Raw genomic sequence first — 21,260 nt, 5'->3', positions numbered from 1 at the left:
GTTTTGCAAGAAAAAATTATTATTAACATTGACATATACTAATTCAGTTTATAATAAGCTGCATGCCTCTTCAACAGCAGTCAAGCGGGCCTATTTTTTTTCAAAAGTGACTTTGGGTGCCCAACTTGAGGCATGCCTTAAATGGACTCGATTTTCAGAAAGTTTTGAGCACTCCCCCCCTTGAAAATCAGGCTCCTTTAAAGTGTTGGAATTGAGGTTCCCCCAAATTGAAGCTCCCAAAAATCTTCAATCACATTTGAAAATATAGGCCTGAGCATCCATTTTTAAAAAATCATTCCACAAAGTTAACTCATATTTGTAAGCATATTCTATGCTATGGAGACAAATACACACTAATTCCCCCAAAACTGCTCAGATGAAGTTCCCAAGAATGAGGTAGATCCTCTGGAAATTGCTTACCCTTCCATCCGAGTCTATGTGGCCCTTTCTGCATGAACTCTGTGGCCTAACTTTCACAAACTTTGGGTGCCTCTATTTTTAGGATGTCTTAATTTGAGCAACTCAGAATGGAGATACCCCCAAGTTAGTGGACACTTTTGAAAATCTTGGCTTTTGTGCCTAGGGCTCTGCAGGATCTCAGAAGGCAAAGCCACCTGTAATGAGTGCAGCAGGCTCCCTGATGAAACCCATCAATATGCCTGCAGAGAAACATTCAGACAAGTGAGCAGCAGTAAAATCCAACTCAGGACTTGTACGTTCCCCCTTCCTGGGGAGGGAGTACATAACACTGGATCAACAATACAGTCAATAAGCCAGCCATGCTGCTGGGAGAAGTGTGGGAAGCCCAGGAAAAAAGCATAGAGGATTAGGAAATCCATAGAAAGTAGATATTCTGAGATCTGCACGGGACGGGCAAGGATTCAGGACCCACTCCAAAGCCAATTGAAGTCAATGGAAGTCTTTTTTACTTCAGTGGGTTTTGGATTAGGCCACTACTGTGGATCCTTGCATTCAATGTGTATTCAAGGCCATGCTCTCTCCCTTCACTTTGAGGCCAATACTCCTTCTCCCAAATCCCATATTAAGGGGAGTGTGTGCTAGGAACAGCTTGAGTCTTGTCCCTTCCCCATGTCTCTGTGTAAAAGGGGACAACTTGGTCCTAAATGTTTTTCCAAATATTATATCACATTACCTGGGGAGTCTATATCTGCTGGTAGAACTATAGGTCATGCTGCTTCAGCCTGGAGTTAGCACTTGCTCATTCCTCTATACTGAGCTCTTTCCAATGGCAGTTTTATAGCAAGCCTGACAGTCGCTTTAAATTAGAGGAGTTGGCAAGTGTCCGAGAAAAGGGGTGGGAATTTGTTTAGCTGAGAAAGACAGTTGCAAGACTTAATACAAGAGAATCAAGCTTTAAATAACTTTTCATGTTCAGAGAAGTGCATTATTTGTCATCAAGGCATTTTACTTTTTTCTCTGAAAGACTTTGAAACACCAACCTGTATCTATTTGTTTGAAGTTGCAAAATTTATGGGACAAACCCAAGGAAGCATATCGTTGTTGTGGAAAATTTGATATAATCTGCTCCAAAGTAAGGTAAGTTTAACTGATTCTGTTTTGCTGTTCTGACTTATTTTAAAGCATTTAATCAAAGGAACAAAAATGTAGTGCCTTTGGAAAATGTAGATTTTTTTTTTATTAGACCACATATGATTACATTAAAAATCTACTGCTGTAGGGCTGCTGCTAAATCTGTTTATATGTTCTGCCTTGTAGCACAAGAATAAGGCACCATGACATTTATGAACTTAACATTGCTCTTAGAAAGTTTACTGACAGGCTTTTTAAAATCCAAGATACACACATCTGACCAAAATTATTTCTAAAAAGTCTATTTTTGTCAGGTTTGGGCATTAATGTAATAGTCTTTCATCTGTAGACATAGTTCTACATATTTAGTTTCAATCTTTCATTCCATCAGCCTAACGCAGAAATTGAGAGGTTTTTTTCTCATGAAAGATTCCAACCTTATTTCATAAATTCACTTAAGCCTTGCTGCTGTGGTTTCCTGAAAATGTGGTTTGCAAAAGACTTTGTAAATATTAAATCATTTTGCTTCAGGGTCACACCCTTGCAAAGTTAAGGAAATTCCTAATTTTTTCCAGCAAAAAGTCATTTGATATTAGCTGACATGATAGCTTTTAAAAAAATCCAAGTTACTAACCTACTGTGTTTTCTTGATCTGTGGGCAGTGTGCTGTATGCAATCTGGGAAGAGACTGTACATTGTAGAATGAGAATAAGTGTTTGATGTCAGCTGTTGCACACAAACCTGTTCTGCGCAGGTGAGAGAGCAAATGTATGAACAATGACTTGATGCTTTCTTTCCTCTAAGTCTCCAGTTACCATTATTTGGATGTCTATGAAACATCATTTGTCTGCCTGCCAAGAGCACAAAACAAGCTATTCATGGCAGTGTATAGATTCTACAGTCCTCCCACTTGTGATGATGTGATTGATTCTTTCTTTTCAAGCTGAAGTTCTATGAAAAGATGGGTGTGAATTCAGAACAGTCAGTAGCCCTCTGAGCTGTGCAAGTTATGGATATTGACTCTGCAACTGGTTGGAGAAAAAGCAACCTGCTCCACAAGCCACAAAACCACACCTCTTCTTCAAGGCTGCACGGCAGCCAGCATTACAGAGTTGCCCAGAGAGAGGGACTCATGTAAGCTAGGCTCTCCTCCTCCTGTACTACACTACTCCCTACAGCCCTCAGGTCTGTCTTTTTAACAGGAGCTCAGTGCAGTTCAGTGGAATGTACCCTTCTGGGCAAGTGGAATTTTAAGTCTCAGTGACTGTCTGTTCAGTTCCTCTGATTCCCTTCATCCCCCCACTATACCACTGGGGCTGTGCAGCCTGTAGGACTTACTCCAGCTAGTAAATGCCCCCCACAGGGAGTACGCAGGGTTTTGAGGCACCTCACCACCACTTCACAGACTTTAAGGTCAGAAGGGACCATCATGATCATGTAGTCTGACCTCCTGCATGTTGCAAGCTATAGAACCTCACCCACCTGCTCCTGTAATAGGCCCTGACCTCTGGCTGTGTTACTGAAGTCCTCAAACCATGGTTTAAAGACTTCAAGTTAGAGAATTTACACTAGTTTAAACCATTTATACTAGTTTAAACCTGTCAGTGACCCATGTCTCACGCTGCATAGGAAGGATAAAAAAAACCCAGGGTCTCTGCCAATCTGACCCAGGGGAAAATTCTTTCCCAACCCCAAATATGGTGATCAGTTAGACCCTGAGCAATTGGGTAAGTTCTACCAGCCAGACACCTGGGAAAGAATCTCTGTAGTAACTCAGAGCCTTTCCCATCTAGTATCCCATCACCTGCCCTTAGCGTGACGAACTCTTGTGTGTACCTGCTGTGGATTGGCTCCCTGAAACCATCAGCCTCTGGCAACACATGTATTACCTTCCAGGCCTCTGTGGGCCTCATTCTCTCTCTGCAGGTTAGCAATAGGCACACGTCAACACTTGGGTCTTCCAAGCATCTCTCTGGAGTACTCAGCCCCTGTTTCACTGAACACTCACAGAACTATTAGATCTGCTACTCCCAAAGGAACAGTACATACCAACTTGTAAAATTTAACTCAGTATCTCCACTTAACACACAGCACGTAACTTATTCTTGTTGTCACTATATGCATATAGCTTACTATTAACAAAGAACAGAGATTCAAGTAATAGAGTATTGGAAACAAATGGTTACACATAAAATCATATCATGCTTTCTGGAAACAAAATTTAACTAACAAGGCATTCATCTATCTTTTACAAGATAGCTTTCCTTCCCCAGTGTTTTCAAAAAAGCCTGGCTGAGATCCCTTTGACATGAAACAAATTCACTGTTATTTTACTTCCTTAGTGAAGGATGCTAGGGTGTCTCTCTACACACCCAAATATACCAGAATGGACTGACAGCCCCCCTCTCCCCCCACTGTTTACCTCTTCCTGTTAATTTCCTTCTGAAGTTTCTACCATCTCTTCATTAGCATTTGAGTTACAATGCTAAATAGAGCGGGCCTTAAGGGTGGGTGGGCTGGGCCACTGCTCAGGGCACCATGCAGAGCTGTGAGTTTGGTACCTCCCAAGTCCCATGCCCACCTGACCTGCCGAGAGCCAGCTGGACTTACAGAGGCAGCCAGGCAGGTGAGCAGCGTTCAGACATGCAGCGCTGGAGAGGGTGGATGGACCCAAGCTGCAGGGAACAGCTGGACAAGCCAGGTAACTCCTCCAGAGCAGGGGTGCCCCCATCTGAACAGGAGCAGGAATGGGGGCCACACTAAGTAGGGAGTAGCATGCTGACTCACTGCACTGTGCCCTGTCCCAGGGGGGATGTTCCCAGCACTGTGGCTCTGGAGTTTTAATGGCAGATTAACCATTAAGTAGGTGGTGCCTGCCTGCTGTGATCTCTCTTTCTTTCAATCCCTGATTGCCTATCCCCACCCTCAGGCTTTATTTTTTAAATTCTTTCTGTTTCCACCAGTATATTGAAATTCCTTGGGATGGGCGGGGGGGCCTTGTCTGAGCTATTGGGCGAAGCATTGTGCACATTTCTATACTGCATCAATAATAAAGAAACTCCTTTCTTTATTGCCATCGCTAACTTAATCCCATATCCTGCAAGCCTCACTCATCCTCTGGAAGTCGATGGGGTTCCTGCTGTTAGTCTGAGGACAATGTGTGATTGTGACAAAGTATCAGGCTCTTAAACTGAGATCTCTCTCTAGCAGGGAGAGATTCTGCCCTCCCACACACACGCTTCAACCCTGCTGCTCTGGTGGCTTATAAATAGGCTTGGTAGAATTCAACTTTTATTTTTTTATAACTTTTTATCAATTTTTGTTTATTTTTAAACTTTTTTGTATTTTTAATTAATTTAAATTTTCAGTTTTGGGAAATTTGGGGGGGAAGGTTAGATAATTATTTGACAGTAGAAGTTGATATTCAAAGAGTTCAAGCTTTAAAGCTGTTAAAACACAAACTGAGAGAGACAAGGTGGGTCAGGTAATATCTTTTTTGGCCCAACCGTAGTTGGTGAAAGAGACAAGGTTTTGAGCTCCACAGAGCTCACGGGCTCACAGACCCGGAGAAGAGCTCCGTGGAGCTTGAAATCTTCTCTCTTTCACCAACAGAAGTTGGTCCAATAAAAGGTATTACCTGACCCACTTTGTGGCTCTCATATCCTGGTACCAACATGGCTACAACAACACTGCAAAAGCCACAAAGTGTCAATATCCTATGCAAAATAAATATCCTAAAACCCAGAAATGATTTGTTGATTTAACTATTCATTCACTTGTCCATTTGTAACCAGCCTAATTCAGAAGTCTAAATCACTGGATTTTGACTCTAGCAAGGTCTCAAGCAGCATTTTTCTTGCTTTCCCGATCTGTAAATTTCAATTATTATTGATGGAAATATTTTTGTGGGTTAGGTGAAATCAACAGCTAATTTCTAAGTTATCTGCAAAAAAAACCTAGAGTTTTCAGGTGCCTAAGTAGCCCCTGCAATCACAGTTAAAAATGCCCCCGCTTCAAATCTGAAATGGTGCCCCCAATGAGCCAGAAGTGGCTAGAGGGCTGCGGGATGGCCATGGGCTCTGGCAAGCTGCAGCCCCCTTGCAATAGTGCGGAGCCTGCCTTAAGCTGCAGGCCGAACGCCAGGCACCATGGGCGCATCTCTGCGGAGGAAGAACCCCACCGCCGGGGGGCAGGTGAATGACCTGCTGACTTTTCTTACCCACCCTGTTTCGTTTCACAATCTGATGCCATTCAAAAATAGTAGTCTTCCTTCTGCACATCATGTTGCACTAATGTCTTAGGGTAAATGCTTAATCTAAAATCATCCATTCTCCATGTAGTTCTTAAAATGGGGTGCTCTGCCAAGGACTGATACATAACAGTTCCCTTTGCAAAGAACAGAGACAGTAGCAGGCCCTGCACTCAGGAGAGCATAGGAATGAGCTGTTTCCTTCATGTGCCCTAGGGATGTGCAGTGTCCCAAAGGGTTTGGGAGATGTGGGACTATGGGAGCAGGCTGGACAATTCTAAGTGATGCTGAAGAGGTCAGGAAGAGATTGCACTTCTCCTGGGGCACACACCCTATTCAGATAGATGCCTTTCTGGGACAATCTAGCCCTTAATTAATGTTTTTTAAAGCATATGGCAGACTCCTGTTGGCTATATATAGCACGTGTTTGTGAGAGATAAAGCATGTTTTCTTGCTGATTCTGAGCCCGACGTTGCAGATGTGTAATGTTGTTAAAGCTAGAATGTGTGGGTTTGCACAGGAGAATTTCCCTACAAATTAATTCCTAATAAAGATAATTTCTTCAGCTAAGCACTGGAATCAACTGTTGCAATATTGAGTAGCATACGTGTCCAAGTTCAAAATGTATACCCCTTATGCCATGGTTTTTGCACTTGTTTATATATTTTTATTATTGCTTTTAATGTTTTAGCAAATGTAGAAGTTGCTAAATTATACAATTATAACAATAGAGCCCTGGTGATGCAAGTGCTGTGTGCTCTGTATTCTGTTTGACTGGTTATCATGAATATGTTTTTTAAGCCTTAATGTCTTGAGACTCCAATTCCACAGCCATGGGCAGTGGAAATTCCTGTAGTAGATGCAGTGTCCATTCTATTTTAGTGCAATGTGTGAAAGAGTGTGCTTCTGTTTAAGATTACTTACCTCCTACTTTTTTTATAAATTACAAATACAAAAACAAAACGGGTAAAAAAAAGTCTTTATCCTGTTTGTTTTAAAATATTAATTCTGCAATAACAGACCAAATAAGGAAAGCCGATCTATAAATGATTGTTTCTTAGGGCATTGTATTAAACTAGCCGGATAGAGCAGATATAAGAGACAAACTCTAGGAAGTGACGTCTTTTACAATGTACAGAAAGATCTCTTCTCTATAGTGTTTTGAAATTGATTTCCCCCCCCCAAAATCACATGATGTGACATAGTATGACTAATTTCTCGTAACTTAGCAGTACCTCTGGTTTTTTGCCTTCAGAGTTGGGTGGCCACAGAGCAGCGGCTGCCAGCCGGGTGCCCAGCTCTGAAAGCAGTACCACCATCAGCAGCAGCACAAAAGTAAACGTGGCAATATACCATATACCAGGCTATCCTTACTTCTGCATTGTTGCTGGGGTGGCATTGCATTGAGAGCTGGGTACATGGCTAGCAGCCTCCGCTCTCTGGCCACCCAGGCAGTGCTTAATTTGGGCTGGGTCTGAGCCCCGGCACTCTTTCAATACACATTAAGCCTGCAGGGGGGGGGGGCAGCGGGACCTGGGAGCTATGGGAAGATAGGGAGCTCATTGGGGCCAGGAACAATGGGGGAGTCCCTGCAGGGGCCAGGGGCACCAAAATACAAGTTTGCTCAGAGGCGCCATTTCCCCTAAGGCTGGCCCTGCTAACAGACTCTTATTGTATAACGCAATACTCAATAGTCCACCATTGTGATAAGTGTTCCCGCCCCCATCTAGAGAAGTTTATCTCACAAGTGACATGCTTTTAACTACAGAACTAGAGAACATAACTTTTATTATGAGACATAACTCATTTATTTTCCGTACATGCATGTCTTAATGATTATGATGAGCAGTGTAACACAAGCTTTCATAGAGTCCTTATATGACTTCTTTTGGTGAACCCATGGGATCCCTGCACCCTTATGTACCCCCTGTGCCTTCTGGTAGTTGGCATCAGGAGGTCCTTCGGTCATGCCTCCTCTCTTACATTGATGCAGTAGGGTCCGCTACTGGCTGATCCATAGGCATCGCTTCAGAACCCTTTTGCCTGGACAGTGCATCTGTCACTATGTTTTCTCCACCTTAAATGTAAGAACATAAGAACGGCCATACTGGGTCAGACCAAAGGCATTGGCCGACAGTGGCAAATGCCAAGTGTTTCAGAGGGAATGAACAGACCAGGTAATCATCAAGTGATCTATCCCCTGTCATCTGCTCCCAGCTTTTGGCAAACAGAGGCTAGGGATGCTGAGAGCATGGTCTTGCATCCCTGCCCATCTTGGCTAATAGGCATTGATGGACCTATCCTCCAGAAAATTATCTAGTTCTTTTTTTAACTCTGTTATAGTTTTGGCCTTCACAACATCCCCTGGCAAGGAGTTTCACAGGTTGAGTCTGTGTGGTGTGAAGAAATACTTCCTTTTGTTTCTTTAAATAGGCTGTCTATTAATTTCATTGGGTGACCCCTATTTCTTATGTTATGCGAAGGAGTAAAAAACATTTCCTTATTCACTTGCTACACACCGTTCCTGATTTTATAGACCTCTATTATATCCCTCCTTAGTTGTCTCTTTTCCAAGCTGAAAAGTCCCAGGCTTTTTAATCTCTCTCCATATAGAAGCTGTTCCATACCCCTAATCATTTTCTTGCCTTTCTTTGTGCCTTTTCCAATTCCAATATATGTTTTTTTGACATAGGGCAACCACATCTGCATGCAGTATTCAAGATGTGGATGTACCATGGATTTATATAGAGGCAGTCCTATTACCTATCCCTTAACAATGTTAGGAACCATTAGTAAGCTTTTTTGACTGCCACTGCAAATTTAGCTGATGCTTTCAGAGAACTATCCACAGTGACACCAAAATCACTTTCTTGAATGGTAACAGCTAATTTAGACCCCATCATTTTGTATGTATAGTTGGGATTATGTTTTCCAATGTGCATTACTTTGCACTTATCAACATTAAATTTCATCAGCCATTTTGTTGTCCAGTTTTGTGAGATCCTTTTGTAGCTCTTCACAGTCTGCTTTGGACTTAACTATGTTGAGTAATTTTGTATCGTCTGTAAATTTTCCCACCTAACTGTTTATCTCTTTTTCCAGATAATTTATGAATATGTTGAACAGCACTTGTCCCAGTACAGACCTCTGGGGGACACCACTATTTACACCTATCCACTGTGAAAACTGAGCATTTATTCCTACTCTGTTTCCTATCATTTAACCAGTTACTGATCCACAAGAGGCCCTTCCCTCTTATCCCATGACAGCTTACTTTGCTTAAGAGCCTTTGGTGAGGGACCTTGTCAAAAGTTTTCTGAAAGTCTAAGTACATTATATCCATTGGATCACCTTTGTCCACATGTTTTTGACCCCCTAAAAAAATTCTGATAGATTGGTGGGCATGATTTCCTTTTACAAGAGTCAACATGGCTCTTTACAAGAGTCCCCAACAAATCATGTTCAGCTGTGTGTCTAATAATTTTGTTCTTTACTATAGTTTCAACCAGTTTGCCTGGTACTGAAGTTAGGTTTACCAACCTATAGTTGCCAGGATCACCTCTGGAGCCTTTTTTAAAAATTGGCATCACATTAGCTATCCTCCAGTCATCTTGTACAGAAGATGATTTAAATGATAGGTTACATATCACAGTTAGTAGTTCTGCAGTTTCGTATTTGAGTTCCTTCCGAACTCTTGGGTGAATACCATCTGGTCCTGGTGATTTATTACTGTTTAATTTATCAATTTGTTCCAAAACCCCCCTCTACTGACACCTCAATCTGGGACAGTTCCTCAGATTTACCATCTAAAACGAATGTCTCACGTGTGGGAATCTCCCTCACATCCTCTGCAGAGAAGACTGATGCAAAGAATTCATTCAGTTTTTCTGCAATGGATTTATCTTCTTTGAGTGCTCCTTTAGAACCTTAAACAATCAGTGGGGCCACTGGACGATCAGCTGCAGGCTTCCTGCTTCTGATGTACTTAACACATTTTTTGCTTTTACTTTTTAAGTCTTTGGCTAGTTGTTCTTCAAAAAAAAATTGACCTGCCTAATTATACTTTTACATTTGATGTGCCAGAATTTATGCTCCTTTCTATTTTCCTCAATAGGATTTAAGTTCTAGTTTTTAAAGGAACCCTTTTGCCTCTAGCCACTTCTTTTACTTTGCTCTTTTCCCATGGTGGCATTATTTTAGTTCTTGTCACAGGGTCTGCACAGGTTTCCACCCTCTTGTGCCTGTGCTCAGGCTGGTCAAATAAAGATTCCCAGCGCCTTTCTCAGCTGTTGCACCCTCGTGTCTTTATTTACAGTGTTTCATGCAGTCCCCAATTCCCCTAACAGCTGTCTCCTCACAGACCCTTCCCAGGGTCTTCTGGCCCCTGAGGCTTATCTCAATTGGTACACAGGCAGAGATCCAGCGCTCCTCCCTCCTCCCAGGCTAGCCCCTTACTGAGCTTTTCCCAAGGCTTATATAGCCCTTCCAGGCCTCAGCCCAGCTGTCTCTAATTGGCTCAGCCTATTACTCTGAGCCCACCCTCGTTAGGGCCCACAGCTGGGCTCCCTGCTGAGCACCTGGGCCCCTGCACTTGGCCACTCTGCCTGGAAGCAGGGTACGGCCAGCCTTTTTAGCAGGGCATCCACGGGGATCATCTCTGCGCTGCTACAGTCCTCTTACTATATAATTTAATTTTGTAATTTAATTTGAGCCTCTATTGTGTTTTTTAAAAGTTTCCATGCAGCTTGCAGGCATTTCACTTTTGGTGAAATAATATATCAGATTTTTGGTGATGTACACTTGGAGAACGATGCTCCAAAGTAGCAGTTTTGAATTGGTACCTTTTGTCCTGTGTAGCCATATCAATGGCGAGTGGCCTTTCAGGACAATGAATTCCCTGTAAATAGGTAAGGCCTTAACTGCTTGGTTACCAACACAATTGCATAACATTCTTCTTCTATGACAGAATAGTTCTGTTTTGTGGGTGTCAGTTTTTTCTTAAGAAAGCAGCGGGATACTTCTTGCAAATGGATGAAAGTAACATCAGTACTGCTCTTAGACCTGTGCCCGATGCACCAGTGCACAGTTCAAACATCTTGTCAAAATCTGGACTGAGCAGAATAGATTTTCCAGATGGAATTTTCTTTACCTCATCAAGGTCTTTCTGACAAGCTGCCATCCACACTACTTTATTGGGTTTTGTCTTTTTGCATAAATCTGATAGTAGATAAAACGTTACTGAAACCACTTACAAACTGGTGGAAATAGGTAGCCAAGCCTATAAAAGACTGGACTTATTTTTTGGTTTGGAGTACAGTCCAGTTAACAGTGGATTCCACCTTTAAGGGATCTGGGGAAATCTGGCCTCTTCTTACCCAATGAGCTAGATAAGGGACTCTTACTGCCTGTTTTACACTTGGACACTTTTACTGTGAGCCCTGCATCTTTGAGTCTGATCAGCACAGTTCCCAAGTGATTTTTGTGGTCTGGCTAGGAATTGCTGACAATTGCAATATAATTAATGTAGGCCAGAGACAAGTCGCGATTAACAAGCCTCTGAAATGTGGCTCCTGCATTAATTAATCCAAAAGGGAACACTTTGAACTCAGAACGTCCCGAATCAGTAATGAAGGCAGATTTTTTTTCTGCTCTTCACAGTCTAAGGAGATCTGCCAATACCCTTTTGTTAGGTCTAGGGTGTTTGGGTATTTTGTCCGACCTAGAGTGTCCAACGTCATCAATTCTGGGCATAGTGTATGCATCATGAAATGTGACAGCGTTAAGCTTCTGTAATCAACACTAAAACCTTATGGTCCCATTCTTTTTGGAGAGCTATAACAACTGGAGAAGCCCAAGGCTCTTTAGTCCTTTAATTATCCCCATGTCCAGCACGCTTTTTATCCCCTTTCAAATTTGCTCCTGCGTCTTTCCAGTGGTCCAATATGCTCTGCTGGGGGCAGGTTGTGGCCCCATAGTGTTTAGCTTGTGGACCATTTTATAGGTCAGACCTGGTCTGTTGGAAAATACCCGCCAGGGGGATTGCAACATACTCATAACCCAACTGAAAAGGCAGAGGTTAACTCTTCACATACCACAGTGCTTTCTAGTGACGTGTCACTATGGCATTCAGCCATCCAATCAATGGGAGCCGCAGTCTGAGAATCCTCCTCTGCACAGCATATCACGTTTACGATGGCGTCTCGATTGTGATGTGCTTTTAATCTGTTTACATGCAGTCTGTGGTGCAGCCTTGTTGTGGGGCCTTTGTATATTGTAGATAACATTGTTAACCCTTTCCAGAACCTCAAAAGTCCCCTCCCAGGAGGTGTGCATTTTGTCCCTTTTTCTTTTACAAAGTCACCCACATCAAATCATTGCTTACAGGTACTGTGGTCATACCATACTTTCTGAGCAACGTGGCTTTTTGTGAGGTTTTGCTGAGCCATTACCGTCATATTTTTGAAATCTTCTCTAAACCTTGGCATATATTAAGCCACTGGCTCCCCCTCTACCTCACAGACATCCTCCCAGGATTCTCTGAGATCCAGGGCCCTTCTGACTTTTCGCTCATACAGGAGATTAAATGGGGCGAATCCTATGGACTCTTGGGGTACCTCCCTTAAACAAATAACCACTAGATAGGACAATATTACATCTCAGTCACTTGCCCTCTTGGTTGCATACAATCCCAGCATAGATTGAACCTTTGAACCTTTCAACTAAATAATTTGTCTCTGGTGAGATTTGGGGGCAGATCTCAGTTGTTTTACCGCACACATCCTCCATTGCCCTCTAAATAGCTGGGATGTGAAATGTGACCGACAATGTGATAAAATCTCCTTTTGGAAAACCTACTTGGCTGCATTCAGTGAACAGGGCCTTAGCAATTGTTTCAGCCTCTATATTATTAAACAGAGCAACTGCCTCCGGATACCTAGTGATGAAATCCACTGCCACCAATATAATTTTTTCCCCTGTGGAGGCCTTAGCTAGTGGGCCTATAATGTCCATGGCAGCCCTATAAAACACTTCCTTGATTATTGGCAAGGGATCCTTGCAGCGCCCTACAGCCTTTTTCCACTTCTGACATAAGTCACAAGTCCTGCAGTAATCCTTTACCTCATTTTGCATATTGGGCCAATAACAATTTTTCTTTAATTTTTCATATGTCTGTGTGTTCCCGAGTGGCCTGCAAAAGCACAGTTTGGCGCTAGTAACATTAACTCTGCACAATGTTTTGAGAGATCAATCAATAGCTTATAGGTTCCCGAGGACTTTCCCCCCCCCCCCCACTGGGGCCTCCCTATGTATCCTTCCCTTTCTGTAAAGAACTTTCCCCTGTTCTCTTTATATGGGGCATTACTGAGGATAGCTGTCTTTATGCTTTCTAGATCTGTACTCTGTTCTGCAGCAAATTCCGTTTGGCTTCTGCTTGCCTGGAGATCTGGTGCAGGCAGGGGGTAAGAATCCCCCACCCTCTTCCCTTGAGACACATTGCCCCTCTCTGCTGACAAGGGTGCAGAGGGTTCTCCCCAGCTGCTTTTCCCTCCTTGGAGGTTGCCTCTGTGAATCAGGGATATATTTCACTTTACTAAAGGTCACCATATTAACAGCCTTGGGCAGTGGTATTGTCATTCCCAGCCAGAACATCAGCTGGTAAATTCTTAAGAACGCCCATTTTCAAAGTACCCCTTAAATCTTCCCATTCCAATTGATGCAGGCCAAAGGCACCATGGTTTTAAACTGTCTTAAAGCTAGTAGTTTCAATGCCTCCCCAAGGAGGGTAGAGCTCTTCTGAATCCTATCCCTCTGGACAAGGGAAATCTGAGTGCCAGTTTCTCACCACTGCCGCTACACACTACCATTTATTTTGGTCATTTTTGTAACTCTTTGTCTATTTCCAGGAGGTCAGACCTGACAAAGTTAACCGGGGCTCCCTCTACCACCACTGAAGTTTGGCTCCAGTACAGCTGCATTAACCTGAACAGACTGGGGAGTGAATGTGGATCCCCCACATTTGGGACATTGCCTTTTCATGTGATCAAGAGACCCATATGAGAAACTCTTTTGGGGGACTCTTTTTGGACTGTGGTCCAATAGTTAGGGCTATGAGGAGGAGACCATTACTGGGGTGGTGTGTACTTCACTCCCTTATTCCCAGGGACAAACTGGGAACCCACTTTTATCCCAGGTTTTTGCTTTTTCCTTTGGAGTTGCAGACCCTGAATAGCCTTGCCTATATGTATAAGTCACCCACTTCGGCAACTGCTTCCACTGATGTTGGAGTTTTCTCCAATACAGTGGCTCGCACTTCCTCAGCGCAGACCTCAAAGAACTGCTCCTGAGCAATCAGGTCTCCCAACTTGTTATGGGCTTCTGTCCCTTTACTCTTTATCCATTTTCTCTAATAATCCACCATCTTATGCACATATTCGCTGTGACTTAACGTATCAACTTTTTTGAGGTTTCTGAATTTGAGGCAATATGCTTCTGGAGTAATGTGAAACCTTTTTAACACAGACTCTTTGAATTGAACATATTTCATAGCCTCACCAGCATCCATATTATTAAATACTTGTAAAGATTTACTAGTCAATTTAGGGAGTAAGAAAGTCATTCTCTGTTCATCAGGGATTTTATGTATAGTGCATATGTAACCCACACACCTTCTGGGTGTGGTGGGTTACATCAAGAAGGACCTTACCTTCTGGGTGTGGTGTTGTGTCCCATCTAGTGGCACCAAGACCACTTAGAGAGATAAAATGAGTCTGCTCTACGGCCTTAGCTAACAGCCAGTTGGCTTTTAGCTCATGATGTAGGGGCTCATACACTAAGCTCCAGAAATCCCAGGTTCAATCCCAACCGAGGTCTGTCGGTGTTGCACTATACTTTCAAAGGTGGTTAGATATTCTTCAATGCAGTTGGTCTCTCTGTAACCTGGGTGCCAGCTGTGTGATCCCTGGTGAGTGTTACATGTGTGCTAAAGAAATCAGTTTTTGTAGGTCTGATATGTTCAGGATGTGCTGCCTCTCTCTTTTCCTAGGGCTTTTACTTCTCAGGCTTCGCGCTTTTTGTCTTCTAGCACCAGTGCTCTTTGATGGGCCGCTTCTAGGGCAGATCTCTCTACTTCTTGCTCTCTGTCTCTCTCTGCAGCTCCCCAACTCTGGTGCTCTCATTCCTTTTCCACTCTGTCCATCTCCAGTCTGGCCAGCTCTGTCTGCAGAACTGTTTCACTGTTGATTGTGCCCTGCTGGTTTTGTGAAAAAACACCCCCCTGAGTGATGCAAGTTTCAGTGCTGTAAAGTGGCAGTGTAGACAGTGCACCAGTGCTGGGAGCTGCTCCCCTCGTGAGGGTGGGGTTTTTTTTTTTTACAGTGCTGGGAGAGCTGTCTCCCAGCGCTGGTGCCGCGACAACACAGCCACGTTAAAGTGTTGCCGCAACAGCACTTTAACGTTGGTAGTGAAGACATACCCTAAATCTTTAGGCATTTTCGGAGAATCCAGTTGTCCCTTCTGTCACTTGTCATAATCCACTAGTAGGGCTTTTAAGTCTTCCACTTTTTTTTTTTCTGCTAGCCGGGAAGCAGCACTCTGTACACAACTCTTCCAGCTGCTTTTTGGCATACTTAACAGATGCTTCTTTGCTTATCTTGCCTTTTCTGCTGCTCAATTCCCCATTAGAAATAAACACAAGAAAATAGACTGTAACCTTTCCTTTACCTGTTCCCAAACTTCTCACTTGTGAGTTGCTGAGTAACTATATTATCTGGTATTTCAGTGCATGGAGCATGATCCTTAGCTAACCAGAAAACTGGGTGTAAATCCTGCTGACTATTCCACTACGACAATTCCCAGGGCTGTGAGGCACCTCACCACCACCTGCCTGTACTGTAAGAAAGTCTTGTCTGTACCTGCTGTGGAGCAATGCTCTGAAACCAGCAGCCTCTGGCAACACAAGCTCTGCCTTCCAGGCATCTGCAGGCCTCACTGTCTTTGTACAGGTTAGCAATAGGCACACACCAACTCCTGCTCCTCTGGAGCGCTTAGCCCCTTTTCACTGAACACTCTTAGATCCACTATTCACAAAGGAATAGCACATGATAGTGGGTGAGTGGAGACACACAAATGGAATGGATATTTTACCTACTAGGTCTGTATTAGTACTGGTGAATAGAGTAGAGAGATGAACTGGAGGTCTCTGTTGTGTTAGTTTAAATATATTGGGTGTGTCTTTAGTCCAGCCAATAGGTCTTCCTCATCCATAAGTTATGCTTCTCAGACTTTAAAGCTGGGCTATATAATAAAACTGATTTCAACTCTCTAACAAGATTTAGTAAAGATATTTGCTTGAGTTCAAACTCCATCAGGCCACAATGCTATTTTCATCTCATGCCCCCATTTAGAAAGACCCCAAACTCAAAATCAGACCATTCCATAAACAAAAACATCTGTTGAGAGTCTGGAATTAAAGCCAGGGGATATTGTTCTCCATTGGGACACTTAACAAACCTTACCTCTCTGCAGGAAACACTCTCTCTGCTAGACTAGATTGTAATTTCTGTCTTCTGTTTTATTTTTCACCTTCTTCATGCCATTCCTTCAATAAATATACTTTTCTTTTAGGAAAAGGAACTAGTGCAGGGGAGGGACCTGGAATTTAGTTACTCCTTCACTTTCCTTTGCACGTGGCTCCTCTCTGCCTCTCCACCCCACATTTTGTGTTGGTTATTGTTATTTTGATTAATTTTATTTAGATGTTTATTTAAATATATTAAATATATTTCTCATATATTTACAATACACCTAATAAAACACTTTAGTATAAGTCTAAATGGATCAAAACAATACTTTTGAAACAAAGCTTTCCAACTTTTTCTGTCAACATTTTTTGTCAATATCAGCATGTTCCTACAAAACATTTTGCTTTAGAAAGAACTGCATTTATTGATGGAAAACTGCCTCCTCGAAAATGTTTTGATTGCCTGTAGTTTAGGACTGAATCCTACAAGGAGCTCTGCATGGGCAGACCTCTGCGTCAAGACGGAGCCCACTGACTTTGCTGGGGCTTTGGGCAGATGGAGGGAGTCTGCCCTCACCAAGCTTGCTGTAGGATCGGGGGATTAGGCCATAAACTATTCAGAGCAGGGACCTTCCATTCCTGTCATGCTCTGGGGGAAATGTGGAATTTGTGTGACTTTGATCAATGATGGAGTTTGCTGAATTGGAGACACTTCTCGACTTGAATGTGTCTCTTGTTCTCAGTAATAATTAGAAACAAGAACCAAAAATCCTTTCCTTTTCATCAGCCTGTTGTTAGACTAGTTATGGTAGCATTGCATTAATACTCTTACACTGCTCTGGTTTGTTGTCCTCTAACAAAGCTGGGGACTGATCCTGCAAGCTGGAAATCAATAGGCTCTCTGCAGGGGCCTGATCCAGCTCCCACTGAAGACTCCCATTTACTTCAGTGGGAGTTGGTTAAAGCCCTTAATCATGTGTGGTCAGAATATCTGCATGTTACATCTGAAACAGTGTTATGTCCCATCTAATTTTTTTCACATTTTTACCCCATTGAGATAGAAGAGTGGACATGTCTCTCTTGTGACCAAAAAAAGAAAAGTCTGTATTTGTCAAGTCCATTATTTACTGTCTATGAGAGATAAATAGTGTCAGTGTTTTATACAGAGCATCTGGCTCTTCAGGGGTTGTCTCCAGTTCTCCCTCTGCACAGTGATATGCTGCCATATCCCAAGTTAACTATGGGCTCCTTCAACTTTTGGCCCCAGTCAGCGATACATGCAACAATCTCTGAGTAAAATACTCTTCCCTGTTACAAAATCACACCAGTTCCACACTCTCCCACCCACCCCACCAAAGTCCATTCATTCTCTATGCTTGTTCCCTCTCTTCAGCTAACCCATTCCTTCCCTGTCCCAAGTCCAGCAGTCTTCCCTGTTCCTTCAGCAGTGGTAGCAGGCAAATAAGCGGCAGTCTAGCTGTGAGGTGGTGGATCCCCCTGTTCATGGGCTGGAAGTTGGTTGGAGAATTAATCCCCTCTGGTTCTTGTGGTGAATTAGGTCTCTTCTTGTTGCTGGGAGATCTCCTCTTGCTGGTGTGCAGGGCTTGGGGGAGCAATTCTCCCCAAGTTAGTTTGGCAGATCAAGGGGACCAAGTCGCCTCTGGCTAGTGAGTGGGGATACCGGGCTTCAGGCTCTCTTCCAATATGACTTCTTCAGACTCTCTGTTGGGGTGGGACAGGCAAGCACCACCAGAAACAGATGGGTTGTAGTGACTATAGGAATCCTACTCCTGGAATAGTGGGGACAAAGTGGTGCACCCCTATAAACAGCAGTTAAAATGGGGGGCAGTGTTGGGGAGCAGAGCTCCCATTCCTCTGCTACCAGCCAGGGGAGGAGGTTCCCCTCCTCTCCTCTCCCTGGCTTGGGAAGCGGTGCTTTCCTACTGTTTCCCCGTTACCTATGAGCACCCTAGAGGCCCTGATTGGAAACACAAAGAGTGAGTTCCCTTGCAGTGGCTGTTGCAGTCACAGGGATGTCAGGTACACTCAGAGGGGGCTGACCATTTTAAGCAGCAGAGTTACAAAAATAATTTTTGCCACCTACACTCGGCCTTCCCACCCCACATACAATACAACAGCAAATAGCTCATTTCTGTCCTGGATAATCACAGTGCTATGCCCAGGATGGCCTAAGGATATGGGGGGAGTGTTGGGGAGATGATTCTTGGAGATATACCCCAAACTTAACTGATTTATTCTACATTCTGAATGTGTGTGTGTCTGTGTGTACGCGTGTGGGAGGGAGGGGGTTTTCTTTATGTCCCCCTAGCCTCCTGCTGCAGGAATGGAGCCCAGTTGTATATTCCTTTTAACCTTCACAATGGGTTGACATCAGTGTATGGTTTTCAAGGCTACATTCTCAAGGAGAAGGGCTAGAGACTGACTTTAATCTTTAAATGAAAACAGATTCTCCTTTACAAAGGAGCTCAAAAGCTGAAGCAAGGGATACTTTTGGATCACCAGGTCTATTAACAGGAGGCAGGGGATATGATAAAGGTGTATAAAATCATGACGGGTGTGGAGAAAGTAAATAAGGAGGTGTTAGTTACTCCTGATAACACAAGAACTAGGGATCACCAAATGAAATTAATAGGCAGCAGGTTTAAAACAAACAAAAGGAAGCATTTCTTCACACTACGCAAAATCAACCTGTGGAACTCCTTGCCAGAGGATGTTGTGAAGGCCAAGACAGTAACAGGGTTAAAAAAAGAACTAGATAAATTCATGGAGGATAGGTCCACCAATGGCTATTAGCCAGGATGGGCAGGGATGGTGTCCCTGGCCTCTGTTTGCCAGAAGCTAGGAAGGGACAACAGGGGACGGATCACGTGATGATTACCTGTTCTGTTCATTCCCTCTGAAGCACCTGATATTGGCTACTGTCGGAAGACAGGATACTGGGCTAGATGGACCATTGCATAGCTGTTATGTTCTAACCTCCATGCAACTCACCAGTGATTGTGCAGCCCAATCTTCACCTTCTCCAAACATGTTCTCTCCTTGTGATCCGTGGGCCACATTTAAGAACCACTGGTAACATAAACCAAGGGCTCATTTACACAAGGAAAGAAGCCTGCAATAGCTGGTACACACTATCTAGTGTGCACTAGTTGCTCTGCACTAACTCCCAACATGGACAATCTTACTGTGCAGTAAGAGTGTCTTCGTGTGCATTAGCTTAACATACTTTGGAAATGTTTTAACCTAACTGCCAGAGGGCACTGATGGGCTATTCTACATGGCCCTATAGTTTGGACTATGGGTGTGGGAACTGCAGCATGCACTAGCACGGGGAGTTAGTGCAGAGTGGCAAGTGCACACCAACTACTGTGGGCTGCTTCCCACAGTATATCCCAATACACTGCAGCAAAACACATTAAAGCACTAGTGATGAAACCCAGGCCCCAGTGAAGGCCATAGGCGTTTTGCCATTGATGTCATTGGGGTCTGGATTTCACCCAAGGGGAAAATAATGGGCCAATTTCATCTTTGGTGTAACTCCATTGAAGTCAGGGATACATTTAGATCGCTATGTCTGGCAGGGTTCAGTCTGTGTGTTCCGCTTTTGCAAATATTGCCTTGAAGCACAGAGGTTTGTTTTCATACCTCCTGCATGAGGTGACGGTGAATGTGACAATGAACGTGAAGTGAATTTGACACACAGCATCTCTGGGACACTTTCACTCTGTCTCAGCACTCAGGAACTTCCAGTAGAGCTGCCCAACATTGAATGGCATGTTACATTAATTTCCCAAGATTAGCAGCGTTTTCTTCACTAAAAGAATTAGCTGGACTGCTCTTTTTGCATACAAGAATAAATGCCATTGTTTCTCATGTTGAACTGACCTCTGTGGTTACTCTGGAACAAGCTTTGGATTCTTTGAAATTAAGGCTAGAGGATCCCATAACTGAAACAGTTTTGTTTAGACAGAAAAACTGCCAAGATGCCCTTAAAAGGAAGGATCTGCCTAGCGCATGCTATTCAAAACATTCATTGCTATTTTGACCTTCAAAAATCAATCTAACTACAGCATAAATGAAGCCATATAGCTCCTCCACTGATTGTTACACACACAAGAGTGGGCCCAGTCCTCTCAATCATCACATTCAGAATTCAACAAGACTGTGTAATGACTGCAGTACCAGACCCATTATGAACAACTGAGAAACTCAGCCGGGGGTTTGTACTCTATCCTTTTTCCATTGAGTCAGCAGACACATATGTTCCTAATTTATCATTAAAAACAAACAACTTAATCCTTCAAATATGCAGTGTTCGGGGGTCTCTTCTTAAAACTGAATTACAAATTGGGTAATTAATGTAAATTTGTCAATGAAGGAAATAAAGGCACGTTAGATACTGTCACCAGCTGCTTCCTTCCTATCATTTCTGTAAATCCTTTGGAATAGCTCAAAGTCTAGATATTTGTAAATCTGAGGTTGTTACATTTTCCTGTTCTGGTGGTCATACGTGGCTGACAATGCTTTCTTTAAACTAGAGCCCTGGGCAGGTTGTGAGGGAGGAGCAAATTCTGTCCTCATTTACAACCATCGTGTCCCACTGAAGTCTTGGACAGAATTTGGCCTAAAAAGTTAATAGCTATTTTAAAACATTTATTCATTTACCATTGTCACACCCAAGGGCCAGCCTGAGGACTTGGGGGAGGCTAGGAAAATGAGTCTTTGGGACAAACCCCTCAAAGGTATTTGACTCCTTTACATGAAACTTGGGGCAGCAAGGGAGGAGTCATCTTAGGTCATCTATCTGGCTGCAGAAGTGAAGTCTGCTTGTTCCTTTTAACCCTATTGCCCTGTGTACAGGATTTCAAAGCTGTCAGCACAAAAGGAAAGGAAACTTCCTTTTTTTAAATGAAAGCTGAA

At 43.3% G+C, this 21,260-nt stretch overlaps 1 protein-coding gene across 1 annotated transcript in view; it reads left to right on the top strand.

The window, feature by feature from the left end:
• Window positions 1-1,344: 1,344 nt before the first annotated feature.
• The window catches only part of C1QTNF7 (C1q and TNF related 7), a 92,962-nt gene continuing 73,046 nt past the window's right edge, over window positions 1,345-21,260 (top strand). Inside the window, exon 1 of the mRNA XM_042855450.2 lies at window positions 1,345-1,557. The gene's annotated coding sequence lies outside the window, so the exon portion shown is untranslated. The remainder of the gene's footprint in view (window positions 1,558-21,260) is intronic.

Source organism: Chrysemys picta, chromosome 5 (assembly GCF_011386835.1).
Source record: "Chrysemys picta bellii isolate R12L10 chromosome 5, ASM1138683v2, whole genome shotgun sequence".
In the NCBI taxonomy this organism is placed as follows: domain Eukaryota; kingdom Metazoa; phylum Chordata; order Testudines; family Emydidae; genus Chrysemys; species Chrysemys picta.
Note: the sequence above shows the minus strand (reverse complement) of the source record. Positions and strands in the feature narration are given on the sequence as shown.